Source organism: Ranitomeya imitator, chromosome 4 (genome assembly GCF_032444005.1).
Source record: "Ranitomeya imitator isolate aRanImi1 chromosome 4, aRanImi1.pri, whole genome shotgun sequence".
NCBI lineage: Eukaryota > Metazoa > Chordata > Amphibia > Anura > Dendrobatidae > Ranitomeya > Ranitomeya imitator.
In genome coordinates, this window is record NC_091285.1 from 706,987,848 (window position 1) to 707,008,198 (window position 20,351).

The following is a 20,351-nucleotide window of genomic DNA, read 5'->3' on the forward strand; positions in this document are numbered from 1 at the left end:
CATGTCCTCACCAAGAGGACGACTGACCATGCTCTCCTTCTCCTCTCTGTCCTCAGGCCATCCACGCTAAAAAGACAGTATGACAGACGTGCAGGTAGTACCATCTATAGTGCATGAAACTAGCTCCTGTTCTTCCTCTTCTTCCTCCTCTTCCTCATTATCATCCAATCCACATTGTTATGAGATGAGGCTGAGCTGTGTATAATCACCCTGTATGGTTCCTTGCCCCATCTCATTGTGCTTCTGCTGCAATGTATCCTCTTTAACTGTAGACAGAGAGCGTTTCAGAACACAGAGAAATGGAATGGTGATGCAAATCATGGCGTCATTGCCGCTCACCATTTTAGTGGACTCCTCAAAGTTTTGGAGGATGGTACACATGTCTGACATCCATATCCACTCCTGAGCTATTATGTGTGGAGTCTAAACTGAATACCGACAGCCTTGTTGATGCTGATAGTCAACAACTGCCCTTTTCTGCTCACAAATCCTTTCCAACATCTGCAGTGTAGAGTAATGGAATGTTAGTTCTGGCAGAATGCACCGAGTAAATATAATGATAGTAAAGGTGCGTTCACAGCCTGGGGTCCACGTGCAGGAGAGGAACCTGCTGCTCGTTAATGGCGGCACTATATGGTGGTACAATGCCAGAATAGACACGAGTTCTGTTACCCGGTCTGCATAGGAGCGAACTCTGTTACTTTACAGAGTCACAGGAAATAAAGGTAATGCTGTGCCCTCTTAGCAGTAACAAGGTGCAGCAAATGGATACTAGTGGGATCCCTGAAATTCACCCCCACTATGTTGGTAACATAGTAACATAGTAACATAGTTAGTAAGGCCGAAAAAAGACATTTGTCCATCCAGTTCAGCCTATATTCCATCATAATAAATCCCCAGATCTACGTCCTTCTACAGAACCTAATAATTGTATGATACAATATTGTTCTGCTCCAGGAAGACATCCAGGCCTCTCTTGAACCCCTCGACTGAGTTCGCCATCACCACCTCCTCAGGCAAGCAATTCCAGATTCTCACTGCCCTAACAGTAAAGAATCCTCTTCTATGTTGGTGGAAAAACCTTCTCTCCTCCAGACGCAAAGAATGCCCCCTTGTGCCCGTCACCTTCCTTGGTATAATCAGATCCTCAGCGAGATATTTGTATTGTCCCCTTATATACTTATACATGGTTATTAGATCGCCCCTCAGTCGTCTTTTTTCTAGACTAAATAATCCTAATTTCGCTAATCTATCTGGGTATTGTAGTTCTCCCATCCCCTTTATTAATTTTGTTGCCCTCCTTTGTACTCTCTCTAGTTCCATTATATCCTTCCTGAGCACCGGTGCCCAAAACTGGACACAGTACTCCATGTGCGGTCTAACTAGGGATTTGTACAGAGGCAGTATAATGCTCTCATCATGTGTATCCAGACCTCTTTTAATGCACCCCATGATCCTGTTTGCCTTGGCAGCTGCTGCCTGGCACTGGCTGCTCCAGGTAAGTTTATCATTAACTAGGATCCCCAAGTCCTTCTCCCTGTCAGATTTACCCAGTGGTTTCCCGTTCAGTGTGTAATGGTGATATTGATTCCTTCTTCCCATGTGTATAACCTTACATTTATCATTGTTAAACCTCATCTGCCACCTTTCAGCCCAAGTTTCCAACTTATCCAGATCCATCTGTAGCAGAATACTATCTTCTCTTGTATTAACTGCTTTACATAGTTTTGTATCATCTGCAAATATCGATATTTTACTGTGTAAACCTTCTACCAGATCATTAATGAATATGTTGAAGAGAACAGGTCCCAATACTGACCCCTGCGGTACCCCACTGGTCACAGCGACCCAGTTAGAGACTATACCATTTATAACCACCCTCTGCTTTCTATCAATAAGCCAGTTACTAACCCATTTACACACATTTTCCCCCAGACCAATCATTCTCATTTTGTGTACCAACCTCTTGTGCGGCACGGTATCAAACGCTTTGGAAAAATCGAGATATACCACGTCCAATGACTCACCGTGGTCCAGTCTATAGCTTACCTCTTCATAAAAACTGATTAGATTGGTTTGACAGGAGCGATTTCTCATAAACCCATGCTGATATGGAGTTAAACAGTTATTCTCATTGAGATAATCCAGAATAACATCCCTCAGAAACCCTTCAAATATTTTACCAACAATAGAGGTTAGACTTACTGGCCTATAATTTCCAGGTTCACTTTTAGAGCCCTTTATGAATATTGGCACCACATTTGCTATGCGCCAGTCCTGCGGAACAGACCCTGTCGCTATAGAGTCACTAAAAATAAGAAATAATGGTTTATCTATTACATTACTTAGTTCTCTTAGTACTCGTGGGTGTATGCCATCCGGACCCGGAGATTTATCTATTTTAATCTTATTTAGCCGGTTTCGCACCTCTTCTTGGGTTAGATTGGTGACCCTTAATATAGGGTTTTCATTGTTTCTTGGGATTTCACCTAGCATTTCATTTTCCACCGTGAATACCGTGGAGAAGAAGGTGTTTAATATGTTAGCTTTTTCCTCGTCATCTACAACCATTCTTTCCTCACTATTTTTTAAGGGGCCTACATTTTCAGTTTTTACTCTTTTACTATTGATATAGTTGAAGAACAGTTTGGGATTAGTTTTACTCTCCTTAGCAATGTGCTTCTCTGTTTCCTTTTTGGCAGCTTTAATTAGTTTTTTAGATAAAGTATTTTTCTCCCTATAGTTTTTTAGAGCTTCAATGGTGCCATCCTGCTTTAGTAGTGCAAATGCTTTCTTTTTACTGTTAATTGCCTGTCTTACTTCTTTGTTTAGCCACATTGGGTTTTTCCTATTTCTAGTCCTTTTATTCCCACAAGGTATAAACCGCTTACACTGCCTATTTAGGATGTTCTTAAACATTTCCCATTTATTATCTGTATTCTCATTTCTGAGGATATTGTCCCAGTCTACCAGATTAAGGGCATCTCTAAGCTGTTCAAACTTTGCCTTCCTAAAGTTCAATGTTTTTGTGACTCCCTGACAAGTCCCCCTAGTGAAAGACAGGTGAAACTGCACAATATTGTGGTCGCTATTTCCTAAATGCCCAACCACCTGCAGATTTGTTATTCTGTCAGGTCTATTAGATAGTATTAGGTCTAAAAGTGCTGCTCCTCTGGTTGGATTCTGCACCAATTGTGAAAGATAATTTTTCTTGGTTATTAGCAGAAACCTGTTGCCTTTATGGGTTTCACAGGTTTCTGTTTCCCAGTTAATATCCGGGTAGTTAAAGTCCCCCATAACCAGGACCTCATTATGGGTTGCAGCTTCATCTATCTGCTTTAGAAGTAGACTTTCCATGCTTTCTGTTATATTTGGGGGTTTGTAACAGACCCCAATGAGAATTTTGTTACCATTTTTCCCTCCATGAATTTCAACCCATATGGACTCGACATCCTCATTCCCTTCGCTAATATCCTCCCTTAAAGTGGACTTTAGACAAGACTTTACATAGAGACAAACCCCTCCTCCTCTCCGATTTTTACGATCCTTTCTAAACAGACTGTAACCCTGTAAGTTAACTGCCCAGTCATAGCTTTCATCTAACCATGTCTCGGTTATTCCCACTATGTCAAAGTTACCTGTAGATATTTCTGCTTCTAGTTCTTCCATCTTGTTTGTCAGGCTTCTGGCGTTTGCGAGCATGCAGTTTAGAGGATTTTGTTTTGTTCCAATCTCCTCACTGTGGATTGTTTTAGAAATGTTCTTACCTCCCTTCTGAGTATGTTTTCCTGGGTCGTCTTTGTTCGAGTCTTTGGTGATTGATCCTGCTCTGACCCTCGGTGGCTTTTGAGCCCGTGCCTGAGTTAGATGCTGGGATCAAGCGGGAGTTCCCACCTTACACTGACGGAGAGTCAGGAGAAACAGGAGATAGCTCCACAGAGTGCGTACAGCACCGCACTGGCGGTCACTGCTGGTTAGAGGCAGTATAGATTGTGCCTGGTGCTGGATGGCAGTATCTGGCGCTAGGCAGCTCCAACATTCGCGAACATTCATCAACTTTATGGATGTGACCTTCCTAGTGATCCAATAGGAGCTGCTACAGGACCTGAGCATGTGACCCCTGACCTCCAATGAGAGGTCGCCCCTTGAGCATGCTCAGTAGAGGAAAAGCAGGACTTAGTCACAGGAGCATCTGCTCACCGCTGATCAGTGCTGGTTACAATGGCTGGACCTGGAAGGGCAGCAGTAACCAAGCACACAGATTCTGCCTGAGCCAGACGCTGGGATTGACATCTCTGCTGAGTAGGCTCCACTGAGGCTTGAGAAGAATGGGAGACTGCAGTGGACATGGCTCGAGATTCCCCCACTGCAGCAGCGCGAACTTAACACCTAACACGGAAGCTGCAAACATTGCTGAAGCATGGCAATTGCGGGAGAAGCTATAGCTGACTTTCTAAAATGGGTACATAGGTGGCGCACATTGACAAGAATATCTGGCAGCTCTGGGTAAGTTTTGAGAAACCACTGAACCACGAGGTTAAGCACATGAGCTAGGCATGGTATATGTGTGAGTTTGCCTCAGAGCCGCCACCAGGTTATGGCCATTGTCACACACAGCCGTGCCTGGGTGTAGGTTATGCAGTGTCAGCCACATATTTGCTTGCTCTTTCAGAGCTGTCCACAACTTTTCAGCATTGTGCGGTTTGTCACCAAAGCACATTAGCTTCAGCACAGCCTGTCATCTCTTGGCTGAGGCAGTACAGCACTGCTTCCATCTTGTGACTGATGTAGTCATTTCGGAGATGGAGGATGAAGAGGAGGAGAAGGATGAGGCGCAGGAGCTTTACACTATTGGGGAAACCCTGATTGACGTAGGACCCACAATCCTCATTGTCGGGAGGATGTGTTCAATCCCATATCTGACTGGATCCCGACAGGCACTTTGTTAACCCAGTGTCCCATCAGTGAGATGTACTGTACCTGCCCACAAGCACTTGTCCATGTGTTCATGGTTAGGTGGACTTTTCTAGTAACTGCATTGTTGAGGCACGGCTAATATTGTGGGACACTTGTTTATGTAATGTGGGGATGGCACACTGGGAGAAATAGTAGTGACTGGGAACCAAGTACCAAGGGACGGCCGTCGCCATCAGGTTGCTTAAATCTTCTGTGTCCAAGAGCGTAAAAGGCAACATTTTGAGCACATTCAGTCGCAAAATGTGAGAGATAAGTAGTGTGGCCTTTGGGGTGTTGGCTGCGTATTTGCCCTTGTGTTCCAAGGACTGGGGTATGGACAACTGAACGCTGCACTGGGACGAGGATGTGGACGTGCTTGCTGATGGTGCTATTTGAGTGTGTGCAATGATGGGTGCAGGGCAGGGGGCATCTTCGCGGATGACGCATTGGTGTCACCGGCAGACACTGTTCCTGGACAATGAAGTAAGGCATACAAAGTTGGATGCTTTTCTGCCACATGCCTAATCATGCTGGTGGTAGTCAGGCTCGTAGGTTTGCTACCCCTGCTGAAGCTGGCCTGGCTGGTGGTGAACATGGCCTTTTTGAGGTAGAGTTTTAAAAGCAACCAGACTCAAGAAGAACTAACAGATGGACTGGCAACTTTCATCATGTTGTTGTTACAGGGAACAGTTGCCCGCCTTCTGTCTGTGGCCACCACACTTCTTCCTGCCTGTTGGGGTGCTATGCCTCCCTCCCCTTGTGTGCTGTTGTCCCGGCTCTGCATGTCCTCCTGTCAGGTTGGATCTGTTACTATGTTATCCACCACCTTGTCTTCCACTTCCGCTCCCTGCTCTTCCTTCTGACTTTCTGGCAATTGTGTCTCATCATTGTTCACCTCTTGTGACACTTTCCCACCGTGGCCAATGTGACCATGGCTGCTTAATTATTTGGGCATCGCTACATGCTATGTCCTCTTGCCCTACTTCAAGTGGACTGAGCGAGAGGCCCAAATCTGTAAATGGAAAAGTGAACAGCTCTTTGGAGTGTCTAAGTGTGGGATCAGTTGTCTCCAGGCACTCAACATGGTGGGAAGAAGAAGGATCAGGGTGAGGAATGTGCGGTCCAGACTCACGGCTACTACGATTTCACCATGTGGAAGACAGGATGGTGGTGGTGGTGTCAAAGTGACTGGAAGCATTATCTGCTATCCAACTGACACCCTTTTGACACTGCTCTTGGTTCAATAGTTGTTTTCTGCTGCGGTCCTCTAGTAATTGGGACAGGAAGGTCGGGCGAGATGATGTGGGTGTTTGTTGTGGCACAATTTCAGCTTGCCCACGGCCTCGACCTCTGCATGCACCATCACCATAACCATCACATCCACTTCCCCGTTCCTTGCCACACGCCTTGCCAATCTTAAATGAAGGACAATATTTTAGATGTTCACTCCAAATGGCTGAATTTGTAGCAAACTTATATGTGATCTGTGTGACGAAAAACCACAGTTTAAAATATCTGGTAGGTAACTATGTTTTTTTCACCAAGCTGATGTCAATAACTTGGGTAAGACACTGTAAAAAAATTAAATGTTGCCGTCAAATGGCACAATTTTGAGCACCCTGGTATGTGATCCGTGTGGCAGACAAACCCCAGTTCAAAATATCTGGCCTGTAGGTAACTCTATTTCATTCAGCCACCTAGTGTCAATAACTTGGCTAAGACACTGCTAAGTGTTGAGTTTCCACCGCTGCACAGGGGGAATCTCTAACCATGTCCTCTGTGGTCTCCAATTATCCCCCAGCTGCATTGGACTTTGCTCAGAAGAGACATCGGTCCCAGCATCTGGCTGAAGCTGATACTGTGCATCTGGTTACAGCCGCCGTTGCAGGTTCAGCCATTGTAACCAGCATTGATCAGCGGCGAACAGACATTCCAGTGACTAAGTCCTGCTTTTTGTCTACTGATCATGCCCATGGGACGACCTGTCATTGTAGGTCAGAGGTCACATTCTGAGGTCCTGTAGATGCTCCGATTGGACCTCTAGGAAAGTCCCAGAAGGCTGCATCTATAAAGGGCTTGCATGGCTGCTCGGTCATGCTATGGTATAGAATTGTACTCATGTGTGTGTGTGGATGAGTGACTGAATCTGGTGAAAGCTCCCAATTATACCCATCCCTAGCGTTGTTGCATGTTCTTTGGTGAGTGAGCTATCTAGCACAAGACTGTGCCATCCAGCTCTAGGCATGAGCATGCTGCGTCTGTCAGCAGTGACCGGTCGTGCAGCACTGTCACGATTCACACCGTGACCATCACCCCCCATGTCACGGGTCGGGGTGACTTTAGGTCAACAGACGGCTATCACATGTGCAGGGGACTTATCTTAGTTACCTCAACTCCACAATGTGATGAAAAACACACACAAGGCTATTGACCTCTTAGTTTACAGCAGTAGCTTATTTTAGGTATCCCACTGCTCTTCAATGTTAGGGCTAGCGGAACGCACCGAGTAAATAGAGATGTTTATTGATATTGGTGCGTTCGCAGCCCGGGGTCCACCGTGCAGGAGTACCTGCTGCTAGCAAACGGCGGAGCTATATGGAGGTATAGACTAACTCAGTTAATTCACTGAGTAGCCGTGAAAGGAAAGCACTGTGCCATGTTAGACTCCACAGAGGCACAAGCTAACTGCCCAAACAGAGAGCAGTCAGTGGTCACACAAACACACAAAACTCCTCGCCGGAGGAGCCAGCATTCTAGGGGCTTATTTCAGCCGGGTCCCTGAATACACTCAGACTCAATCTCCTCGCCGGAGGAGCCAGCATTCTAGGGGCTTATTTCAGCCGGGTCCCTGAACACACATACATGTGACCACACTGGCGCAAAGCACATAACATAAGACAATACTAGCGCATGGCCGTGCGGTCATGCGCAGTTTATATAGTTGCAGCACAGGAAGCTGCTACTGAAGTTTTTGCCCTTTCAGGACCTTCCAGAAGGACCAATGGAAAGTGCTGCAGTACCTGAGCATGTTTTGCCCTTTCAGGACCTTCCAGAAGGACCAATGGAATGTACTGCAGCACCTGAGCATGTGACCGAACATGTGGCCCTCGACCCCCAATGGGAGACCCTGCCCTGGGCATGCTCAGTGTGAGTAAACAAGGACTTAGTCCCAGAGAGGCTTGCTCGTCGCAGATCAGTGCAGGGTACCATAGGAAAGCCAGAAAAGGCAGTAGTGACCCTATGCACCGAATCAGCCCCAGCGAGACGCTGGGAGCGACGTCTCCGCTGAGCAGAGCCCACTGCGGCCGATACCGAATGGGAGACCGCAGCAGACACGGATCGAGATTCCCCCTGTGCAGCAGAGGAAACTCGACTCCTAACATTACCCCCCCCTCCTAGGGCCCCCCCCTTCCTTGAGCCTCACTACGCTCAAAAGCTGCGATAAGCAGCGGAGCCCGAATGTGCTCTACAGGCTCCCAGGTTCTATCCTCTGGGCCGTGACCCTTCCAGTCCACCAGATAAAATTTCTTGCCACGTACCACCTTGCACCCCACAATAACATTCACCTCAAACTCATCCGTGGATGAACCCGATGTCCCAGCAGATGACTTGGAAAACTGGGACAAATGAACGGGCTTTAAGAGGGAAACGTGGAAAGTATTGGTGATACCAAGGCGTGGAGGAATAGCCAAACGGTAGACCACAGGGTTGACCTGTTCCAGAACCTTAAACGGGCCAATGTAGCGAGGAGCAAACTTAGTGGACTCAACTCGCAGCCTGATGTTACGGGCGGAGAGCCACACTAAGTCGCCAGGAGCAAAGACCGGAGCGGGGCGCCGGTGTGTATCAGCCGAAACCCTCATTCTCTCCTTGGAGGCCCGGATGGCATCCTGTGTGCGGTCCCAGATGTCACGTGCCTCCACCGCCCAGTCTGCCACCCTAGAATCGGTGGGTGACATGGGCATGGGCACAGGGACACGCGGATGCTGGCCGTAATTAAGGAGAAAAGGAGTTTGACCAGTGGAATCGGCTACGGCGTTGTTCAGGGCAAATTCCGCCCAAGGTAGCAAAGATGCCCAGTCATCCTGCCTAGCAGAGACGAAATGTCGCAAATATGTCACCAGAGTCTGGTTGGTTCTCTCCACCAACCCATTCGTCTCGGGATGGTATGCAGAGGAGAGGTTTAACTCTTTGCTGAGTAAACGGCAGAGCTCTCTCCAAAACCGAGATGCGAACTGGGGACCCCGATCACTGACAATCTTATCAGGCATACCATGCAATCGGAAAACGTGTTTAATGAACAGCACCGCCAAGGCCCGTGCTGAGGGTAACCGAGGAAGCGGCACCACATGCACCATCTTGGAGAAATGGTTGGTGACAACCCAAATAATAGAGCAGCCACGCGACTTGGGTAGACCCACCACAAAGTCCATCCCGACCATCTCCCAGGGCCTGTCTGCCACCGGTAGAGGGTAAAGCAACCCAGCAGGCCGTTGCCGAGGAGACCGATTCTGGGCACAAGAAACGCATGCCTGAATATAGTCCTTGACATCTCGGGCCATATGCGGCCACCAGTATGTTCTTGCGAGAAGCTCAGATGTCCTCTTGGTCCCAAAATGCCCACCCACTCTGGAGGAGTGAGCCCAAGACAGAACCTCCGGTCGCAAGTTAGCTGGTACGAAAGTCTTGCCCGGGGGCACAGACTCTAGCGAAACCGGAGCTACAGTTCTCATGCTCTCAGAAGGGACAATAAGCCGAGGCTCCTTCTCCTCCTCCTCCAATGACACCACGGAGCGGGAGAGAGCGTCAGCACGAACGTTCTTCTCCCCGGAGAGGAAATGGAGAGTAAAATGGAACCGGGAGAAGAACAGGGACCATCTAGCCTGGCGAGAATTCAGCCGCTGGGCCGTTTGCAGATACACCAAGTTCTTGTGGTCAGTGAAGACTTGGAAGGGAAAGCGAGCTCCCTCCAAGAGATGTCTCCACTCCGAAAAAGCCAACTTCATGGCCAGCAACTCCCTGTCCCCGATGGAATATCTCCGCTGGTGTGAAGGTCTTGGAGAAGAAGAAGAAAGGATGCTTCCGACCTTGAGCATCCTTTTGGAAAAGGACTGCTCCAGCACCAACGGATGAGGCATCCACCTCCAAGATAAATGGCTTATCAACATCGGGGCGATGTAGGATGGGAGCGCTAGCGAAGTGTGACTTGATCGAGAGAAAGGCTTTGGAGACCTCCTCTGACCACAACTTGGGATTTGCTCCCTTCTTGGTGAGGGCAACCAAGGGAGCTACCAAAGTTGAGAAGTGTGGAATGAACTGGCGATAGTAATTAATGAACCCCATAAAGCGTTGCACCGCTTTAAGAGAATGGGGTTCCTGCCAGTCCATTACAGTCTGTAGCTTGGCAGGATCCATAGCCAAACCCTGGGCAGAGATGATATAACCAAGGAAAGGCAAGGACTCCTGCTCAAACACACACTTCTCCAACTTGGCGTAGAGGGAGTTTGCCCGTAAGAGGTCGAAGACTTTGCGAACATCTCTCCGATGGGAGTCAATATCTGGAGAGAAGATGAGAATATCATCCAGATAGACTACGACCGAGGTGGTGAGCATATCCCGGAAGATGTCATTCACAAAGTCTTGGAAAACGGCTGGGGCATTACAGAGCCCGAAGGGCATCACCAGATATTCATAGTGCCCATCCCTGGTGTTAAAAGCCGTCTTCCATTCATCCCCCTCACGGATGCGAATCAGGTTGTAAGCACCCCGCAGATCTAACTTTGTAAATACCCTCGCTCCCCGTAGCCTATCAAACAGCTCAGATATCAGGGGTAGTGGGTACTTGTTCTTAACGGTGATGGCGTTAAGACCCCTGTAGTCTATGCATGGACGTAAGTCTCCAGTCTTCTTTTGTACGAAGAAGAACCCTGCCCCTGCCAGTGACACTGACTTCCTAATGAATCCTCTTGCCAGATTCTCTTGGATGTACTGGGACATTGCCTCCGTCTCTGGGAGAGATAACGGATAGACTCGACCCCGGGGAGGCTCAGCACCAGGCAAGAGGTCAATAGGACAGTCATAGGGGCGGTGAGGCGGAAGGGTCTCCGCAGCTCTTTTGGAGAACACGTCTGCATAGGGCCAATAGTGCTTGGGGAGAGAGGAAAGATCTGCGGGTACCTGTGTAGTAGCAACCTGAACGCACTCCCTCAGACATCTACCCTCGCACGATTTACTCCATCCCAAAATTCTCCCAGAGGACCACTCAATATGAGGAGAATGGTAGCGAAGCCATGGTATCCCCAACAGGACCTCATCAATTCGCTCAGGAATGACTAACAGGGAGATTATCTCCTGATGTGATGGAGACACAGATAGCGTGAAAGGAATGGTTTGGTGGGTAATCTGTGAAGGTAGTGTTGACCCATTTACCACTCGAACGGTTACTGGCTTGGCGAGCATCACCAAGGGTATTGCGTGACGCTGGGCAAAAGCGGAAGACATAAAGTTACCCTCTGCCCCAGAATCCACGCATAGCTCGACCATAAGAGTGGATGGGCCTATGGTAATTGTCCCCTTGAAGGACAACTTTGAGGCAAACATCGCCGTGTCTAGTGTACCTCCTCCAACTGCCACTAGACGCTGACGTTTCCCCGACCGCTGAGGACCCTTGGAGGCAAGGTGTCCTGACTGCTGGCAAACATGACGGACCTTATGTGCACGGTCAGACTGAGACTTGGATCCCGCTCGTGTCACCTCTAAGGCCTCATGTGACTCGGATGCCTGGACTGGAGATTCCAAAGGTTTGGCGAAGGTGGGAGCCAGCCGAAACCTCTGCCTACACTGGGCTCGCTCCAACCTCCGTTCGTTAAAACGGAGGTCAATACGAGTAGAGACAGTTATTAACTCCTCCAGTGTGGCAGGAATCTCCCTAGTGGCCAGAGCGTCCTTAATGTGGTCAGCCAGGCCCCTCCAAAATATGGGCATAAGGGCTTTATCCGACCACTCCAGCTCGGAAGCGAAAGTACGGAAGCGGACGGAAAAATGGCTGACCAAGGACTCACCCTGAGTTAATGCCAGTATTTGGAGCGCTGTGTCATGGGTGACTTGAGGTCCTAAAAAGACCTTTTTCAGAGTGCTCAGGAACAACGGAGCACTCTGCACCACATGATCACCACGCTCCCACAGCGGCGTAGCCCACTCCAACGCCCTGTCCAACAAAAGAGACACAATAAATCCCACTTTAGCCTGCTCTGTAGGAAAACGTGCAGCCAGGAGCTCGAGGTGAATAGAGCACTGACTCACGAATCCCCTACAAGTTTTGCTATTTCCAGAAATTTTTTCTGGCAGCGGGAGGCGAGATAACGTCGGAACAGGGGTGGCAGTGGACAAGGTTGCTGCAGCCACGCTAGCAGCCTGTACAGCAACTGCGGTAACAGCCACATCTGAGGTTGAGCTCTCGAGAGCCGCCAACCTACCCTCCAGCTGCTGGATATACCGCAAAGATTGCTGAATGTCCGCCATTTACTAGCCAGACACTGGCGCTAGTATTCTGTTAGGGCTAGTGGAACGCACCGAGTAAATAGAGATGTTTATTGATATTGGTGCGTTCGCAGCCCGGGGTCCACCGTGCAGGAGTACCTGCTGCTAGCAAACGGCGGAGCTATATGGCGGTATAGACTAACTCAGTTAATTCACTGAGTAGCCGTGAAAGGAAAGCACTGTGCCATGTTAGACTCCACAGAGGCACAGGCTAACTGCCCAAACAGAGAGCAGTCAGTGGTCACACAAACACACAAAACTCCTCGCCGGAGGAGCCAGCATTCTAGGGGCTTATTTCAGCCGGGTCCCTGAATACACTCAGACTCAATCTCCTCGCCAGAGGAGCCAGCATTCTAGGGGCTTATTTCAGCCGGGTCCCTGAACACACATACTGTACATGTGACCACACTGGCGCAAAGCACATAACATAAGACAATACTAGCGCATGGCCGTGCGGTCATGCGCAGTTTATATAGTTGCAGCATAGGAAGATGCTACTGAAGTTTTTGCCCTTTCAGGACCTTCCAGAAGGACCAATGGAAAGTGCTGCAGTACCTGAGCATGTTTTGCCCTTTCAGGACCTTCCAGAAGGACCAATGGAATGAACTGCAGCACCTGAGCATGTGACCGAACATGTGGCCCTCGACCTCCAATGGGAGACCCTGCCCTGGGCATGCTCAGTGTGAGTAAACAAGGACTTAGTCCCAGAGAGGCTCGCTCGCCGCAGATCAGTGCAGGGTACCATAGGAAAGCCAGCAAAGGCAGTAGTGACCCTATGCACCGAATCAGCCCCAGCGAGACGCTGGGAGCGACGTCTCCGCTGAGCAGAGCCCACTGCGGCCGATACCGAATGGGAGACTGCAGCAGACATTGATCGAGATTCCCCCTGTGCAGCAGAGGAAACTCGACTCCTAACATTCAATATACCACGAACTGCAGGGATTTATGTATATCCCACTTACAGTTTCACTTGAAACTTGCAGCTCTCTGGCGCCCCCCTTACCTCAGGTCAGATTAGGTACTGCACCTAGGGTAATTAGTCGCCAGAACGGCTGCCTGCTATGTACTGGCTATTGGGCACAGTGAAGACACAAAAACGCACGGAGAGGTCAAAAATACTCTGTTGTAAAAAAGTCACAGTAAATAAGCAAGTGCTAGTCAAAAAAGGAAAAAAATACAGGGTATTTAGTTAATACGTTTTTTTGCAAAAAAAATGTATGTTATGCTGCTCCACCAATCGCCAAGGTATACCGATAATAGAGCAGTCCTATCTAATGTATATAATCCCTATCTGATGTATTTAAAAACCTGATCATCTGTATAGTACCTGTATAAGCAGGGTTCAGAGAGAAAAAATATACATGTGGACATGCAGGATGGAACAGCTACAATGCAAATGACCCACAGAGGAGTGGTGGACTCCCCAGTCTTGTAGAAACAAGAGAACAATTATAGAACCAAAAACACATGGGCTACTTGCATAGTGAACAAGTCTGTAGAAACCTGTTCACATCACCAAAGAATTTGAGGACACAAAAACGCACAGATAGGTCAAAAATACTCTGTTGTAAAAAAGTCACAGTAAATAAGCAAGTGCTCGTCAAAAAATGAAAAAAATACAGGGTATTTAGTTAATACTTTTTTTGCAAAAAAATGTATGTTAAGCTGCTCCACCAATCGCCAAGGTATACCCATAATAGAGCAGTCCTATCTAATGTATATAATCCCTATCTGATGTATTTAAAAACCTGATCATCTGTATAGTACCTGTATAAGCAGGGTTCAGAGAGAAAAAATATACATGTGGACATGCAGGATGGAACAGCTACAATGCAAATGACCCACAGAGGAGTGGTGGACTCCCCAGTCTTGTAGAAACAAGAGAACAATTATAGAACCAAAAACACATGGGCTACTTGCATAGTGAACAAGTCTGTAGGAACCTGTTCACTATGCAAGTAGCCCATGTGTTTTTGGTTCTATAATTGTTCTCTTGTTTCTACAAGACTGGGGAGTCCACCACTCCTCTGTGGGTCATTTGCATTGTCTGTTCCATCCTGCATGTCCACATGTATATTTATTAAGTTTGTCTAATGCCTGTATCTCCGCTACAGAACATGTCAGGATCATAACACACCCAGCATTCATCTTGTATTAGGATTTGCTCTCTATAGATACTAAATTCAGGCTAGTAGGGACACTCCATTCCCGAGAAATCCGTACTCTGTCCCTGTTGGACTTGGAGACTCCTGCTTACGGTGATGGATAGATGCGCCGATGGGCATTAGCAACATGTATTTATTATCCTCTTAGCCCAAGTCGGTGGCCCAGAATCTTATCATATTAGAACAAAGACCCTCATGGATTTTGGAGACTTCTATACCAGTCCTAGCTAGTACAGATGGGAGGGGGACGAGTAACTTGCTTCGAGCCTGGAATTTATGGCCAGGGCAATAAAACCCTTTTCTACCATACATTCCGACACAAAGAAGCAAAGAGAGGCAGAGAGAGAAGGGGGGGGGTTTAGCCCTCAGCATGGGCTGAAGGGCAAAGCTACAACATCATATTATATTTCATACAATATCGTGACAGGCACCATGTGCAACTAGTGCGCTTTCCAGGCCCCAGTTAGGGTACTTAGTGGCATCCGCCAGAGCGATGCTGTACACACATAGTGCAGTAAATCTTTAGTTAGTTTTCACTGGCACCGCAGTTGTGGCGCCGAATGCTAGAGGGTCTAGAGGGACTCTAACCCCATGCCCTTGGGGCAGGGTCCTGTGACCAGAACATTAGCATTCACTCTGCGGTATTGTGGCTCTGTGATGCAACAGAGTTGTACTTTCTACATACCTGGTGAAGTTAACCTGTGTATGTTCACGTTATACCACCATAAAGCCCGTCATTTCTAAGCAGCAGGTTCCCTCTCTGCACAGTGTACCCCGGGCTGTGATCGCACCTCATATCTCTCATTATATTATTTGGTGCGTTCCGCCAGCCCTAACAGACACAGAAAAAAATTAAATGTTGCCATGAAATGCCACACTTTTGAGCGCACTGAGAGCCATGTGATGGTCAAAACCCAGTTTAAAATATCTGGCCCGTAGGTAACTATTTTTTTTCATCAACCTGGTGTCAATAACTTGGTTAAGACACTACAAAAAAATTAAATGCTGCCGTGAAATGGCACAATTTTGTGCGCACTGATATGTGATCACTGTGACTGACAAAGCCCAGTTTAAAATATCTGGCCTGTAGGTAACTATTTTTTTCCGCAAACTGGTGTAAATAACTTGGGCAAGACACTATAATAAAATTAAATGTTGCCCTGAATTGGCACAATTTTGAGCGCACTGATATGTGATCCGTGTTACGGACAAACCCCATTTTAAAATAGCTGGATTTTTAGAGCTGTAATATGGAAAGAATCTGGATGTATTCTGCAGTGCCAACAAGCAAGTGGAAGAGAAAACTGGTGTTCTCTGGATTGCTTTTAAAGCAAATAATCAGGATTAAGATCCCCCCAAAATTATTCCTGGCCCTTGATACCAGGCGCTATGTCTACAAATATCTGTGATAGGCAGCAGCAGACCGAACTGGAATGGACCTTTTTGCTTTAAGCACTGAATTGTATCACATACACTGCCTGCCTGCCTAGCACTGATATCTCTACAGCATTTTCAGTCCTCAGAAGGACTGTTAGTTGAGATGGATATGTGTATTATTTATGGTATATCCACACTACTTTAAGTACAAAGCAAACAAATCTCTCCCTAGCTCAGCAGCAACTCTCCCTGCACTTCCTGATTCCGGAGCCGACTGTGATGAGAATATCGGCCCCAGGTCTGATATAGAGCTGATGACGCTGTGTGGCCAGCGAATCACTGTAATGCCACAACCAACATGGCTGCAGCATTACAGGGTGTAGCAGACAATCCCTGCATGTTCTTTGGCTCTCTAAAAGTGGCAAACATGCAGGGCGCTGATCTGAGCTCCCGCCGAGCAAACACAGACATACTTGGGAGCGCCGAGCATCGCGAGCACTGTGATGCTCGGGCAAGCACTGAGTAATGGCGAGTATGCTCACTCATCACTACCAGAGAGCTATGTCACACGAAATAGTTCATAAAACACATTTTCCACATGTCTACTTTAAATCAGCACAATTTTAAAAACATAATGTTTTCTTTATTACAAAGTTAGAAGGGTTGAAAGCTGATCAGCAATTTCTCATTTTTCCATAAAATTTACAAAACTTTTTTTAGGCATCACATCACATTTGAAGTGACTTGAGTGGCACATATGACAGAAAATACCCAAAAGTGACACCATTCTAAAAACTACACCGCTCAAAATGCTCAAAACCACATTCAAGATGTTTATTAACCCTTCAGGTGTTTAACAAGAATTAATGGAATGCAGAAGGAAAAAATGAACATTTCAGTGCCAAACGTTTCATTTTCACAAGAGTAACAGAAGAAAATGCACCATAAAATTTGTTGTGGTTTTCTTATTAGTACACTAGTACAGTAGTTTTCCTCCAAATATGTGGGATTACCACATATTTGGAGGAAAACTACTGTTTGGGCAAAAGGTAGGGCTCAGAAGGGAAAGAGCGCCATTTGACTTTTGTAATACAAAATTGGCTTGAATCAATAGCTGATGACTAGTGTTGAGCATTTCGATACTGCAAGTATCAGATATCGGCTGATATTTGCTGTATCGGAATTCCAATACCGAGTTCCGATATTTTTGCGATATCGGAAATCGGAATCGGCGTGTGCGGTGCGTATGGTTCCAAGGGTCTGGAGGAGAGGAGACTCTCCTTCAGGCCCTGGGATCCATATTCATGTAAGAGATAAAGAATGAAAATAAAAAATATGGATATACTCACCCCTCTGGCGAACCCTGGCTGTCACCGCTGCTAGCGTCTGCCTCCGTTCCTAAGAATGCAGTGAGTGAAGGACCTTCGATGACGTCACAGTCACGTGAGCGGTCAGGTGAGCTCCTGATTTTTTGGATATCGGCTGATACCATCCGATACCTTTGAATATCGGAAGGTATCGCTCAACACTACTGATGACATGGTGAGCTTGGAAAGCCCCTGAGGTGTCTAAACAGTGGAAACCCTCTTAAATGACCCCATTTTGGAAATGAGGCTCCTCAAGAACTTTATCTAGATGTGTGGAGAGCTCCTTAAAACTTCAGGAGTTTCACCAAATTTTATGTTGAGCCATGAAAAAAACATTTTTACCAAAAAAATGCTATTTTAGCCTCAATGTTTTTATATTCACAAGGGTAACAAGAAAACAAAATTGTTGTGCAATTTCTCCTGAGTACATTGATACCACATATGTGGAGGAAAACTACTGTTTGGGTGCAGAACAGGGATTGTGAGGGAAAGAGCGCCATTTGACTTTTGGAATACATAAATGGCTTGAATCAATAGCCGACGCTATTTTGTCATGCGTTTGGAAAGCCCCTGAGGTGCCTAAACAGTGGAAACCCTCCACCAATGACTTAATTTTGGTGTCTAGATCCTTCAAGGACTTTATCTAGATGTGTGGTGAGAACTTTGAACCCTCAGGGGCTTCACAGAATTTAAGAATATTGAGATGTGAAAATTAAAAAACACATTTTCTCAACAAAAATGTTTCAGATCCATTTTTTAAATTTTGACAATGGTAACAGGAGAAAAGGGATATCAAAATTTGTGCAATTTATCAAAGTACACAAGTACCCCATATTTGTTCAAAAACAACTACTTGGGTGCCTGGTTGAGCTCGAAAGGGAATGAGTGCTATTTTGGCGGCAATAGGTTGCGGTTACCATGTCACATTTCAAGAGCCGTTAACGTACCAAAACATCAGGAACTCCCACAGGTCATCCCATTTTGCAAACTACACCTCTCAAGGAATTCATCTTGGGGAGCAGTGAGTATGTTTAAGGCTGGAGTTACACTCAGCGTAAGACAATACGGTCTGTATATTACGGCCGTAATACGCTGAAAAGTCCCCAAAAAAGTGGTCCGTAGCTCCTCCGTAGGCAGGGTGTGTCAGCGTATTTTGCGCATGGCATCCTCCGTATGTAATCCGTATGGCATCCGTACTGCGTGTTTTTCTCACAGGCTTGCAAAACCAACACACGGCTATACAATGGATCCATGGATACAATGGATACATTGGATCCATGTGTTTAAAAAAAAATTATATATATATATACTGTCTATATATATATATGTGTGTCATTAGACACATATATGTATATATATTATTACTTCATACAGCGCTAGATAGCTTTAAAGCCGGTAATTCAATTACCGGCTTTTGCTATCTCCTTCCTAAACCCGACATGATATGAGACATGATTACATACAGTAAACCATCTCATATCACCATTTTTTTGCATATTCCACACTACTAATGTTAGTAGTGTGTATATGCAAAATTTGGCCGTTCTATCTACTAAATTAAAGGGTTAAATGGCGGAAAAAATTGGCGTGGGCTCCCGCGCAATTTTCTCCGCCAGAGTAGTAAAGCCAGTGACTGAGGGCAGATATTAATAGCCTGGAGAGGGTCCATGGTTATTGCCCCCCCTGGCTAAAAACATCTGCCCCCAGCCACACCAGAAAAGGCACATCTGGAAGATGCGCCTATTCTGGCACTTGGCCACTCTCTTCCCACTCCCGTGTGAAGGGTTAATGCCAACAGAGGGCGCCTCTTATGAACTCGAGCCTGGGAGCTTTCTAGGAAAGTTCCCACGATCTAGGGACAACCAGCAGAGGGCGCCTCACCGCAAATGAAGGTAAGTATAGGTCATTGACCTACTTTACCTTCATTCCCCAAGGTTTTGCAGCCACGAACAACGTTGCATTAGCTCGTGGCTGCAAAATATTTTAACCCCTTCAGATGGATTTACATCGCTGGACATTACAGATCTTCGGAAGGTATGTATATTGTTGGTTTATTATTTTTTTTTGGTTACAGAACGAAGGTCTTCAGTGACTGGATTGGGCGTTGAATAAAATATTACAACAACCTTTGTGTTTATTTCATTAAAATAATTTTTAATAATGTGTTTGTGTTTTTTTAACCCTTTACTACTATTGGATTAATAATGGATAGGTGTCATAATTGACGCCTCTCCATTATTTATTTGGCTTAATGTCACCTTACAATAGCAAGGTGACATTAACCCTTCATTACCCCATATCCCACCGCTACACGGGAATGGGAAGAGAGTGGCCAAGTGCCAGAATAGGTGCATCTTCCAGATGTGCCTTTTCTGGGGTGGTGTTGTGAACTCTGTTGTCAAGCTCCCTCCTGTGGTCATGAATGGTACTTCGGCTAGTTCTGTCCATGAACTTCCTTTGGTGGCGGTGAGTGGTGCTGCTGCTTCTGAGTTTCCTTTCACAGGTGACGAGGCTAATTCGTTGGCTGGCTGCTCTATTTAACGCCACTTAGTTCATTGCTCCATGCCACCTGTCAATGTTTCAGTATTGGTCTAGTCCGCTCCAGGATCTTGCTGGTGACCTGTCTACTCTATCAGAAGCTAAGTTCCTGCTTGAATTTTACTGTTTGCTATTTTCCTGTCCAGCTTGCTATTTGATTTTTGTCCTGCTTGCTGGAAGCTCTGGAACGCCGAGGGGGCGCCTTCGCCCCGTGAATCGGTGCGGAGGTCTTGTACCCTCGGCGTGGTTTTTTGTAGGGTTTTGTGTTGATCGCAAAGTTACCTTTCCTATCCTCTCTCTGTTCAGTAAGTCGGGCCTCTCTTTGCTAAATCTATTTCATCTCTGTGTTTGTGATTTTCATCTTGTTTCACAGTCAATATATGTGGGGGGTTGCCTTTTCCTTTGGGGA